This window comes from Etheostoma spectabile, chromosome 9, assembly GCF_008692095.1.
Source record: "Etheostoma spectabile isolate EspeVRDwgs_2016 chromosome 9, UIUC_Espe_1.0, whole genome shotgun sequence".
Classification (NCBI taxonomy): Eukaryota; Metazoa; Chordata; class Actinopteri; order Perciformes; family Percidae; genus Etheostoma; species Etheostoma spectabile.
Genome location: NC_045741.1, coordinates 15,940,256 through 15,940,604, shown reverse-complemented (window position 1 = coordinate 15,940,604; position 349 = coordinate 15,940,256). Strand labels below are relative to the sequence as shown.

At 44.1% G+C, this 349-nt stretch overlaps 1 protein-coding gene across 3 annotated transcripts in view; it reads right to left on the bottom strand.

The window, feature by feature from the left end:
• Window positions 1-349, bottom strand: part of kdm4b (lysine (K)-specific demethylase 4B) — a 52,829-nt gene that overhangs the window by 38,493 nt on the left and 13,987 nt on the right. The window lies entirely within an intron of this gene.

Genomic DNA, 349 nt, shown 5'->3' with positions numbered 1-349 from the left:
GCTGGAAGGTACACATAAAAATTTCCCTTACAGTTCCCTTTTGTAAGCCTTTACCTACCCCTCACATGCTTTGAGGCTAGTCTTCTATCTGAAAGTTAGGGAAGACTGAGAGGGTTTCAGCAATGAAAATGAAGGGAAAAAAAATGATGACGGGATAACGACATGGAGAAAGTGACAGACTGCTAAGGCTGAGATCTTTTACACGCCTGGCAGTGTGTGTATGTGTGTGGCAGTAGTACTTGTTATGGTGGGGACTGACTATGATGAGAGCTGAGTTGCAGATGAAATGGACTTAATTTCACAACTGGCTGCACTATGAGAGGAGGAGAGTGTGTGTGTGTGTGTGTGT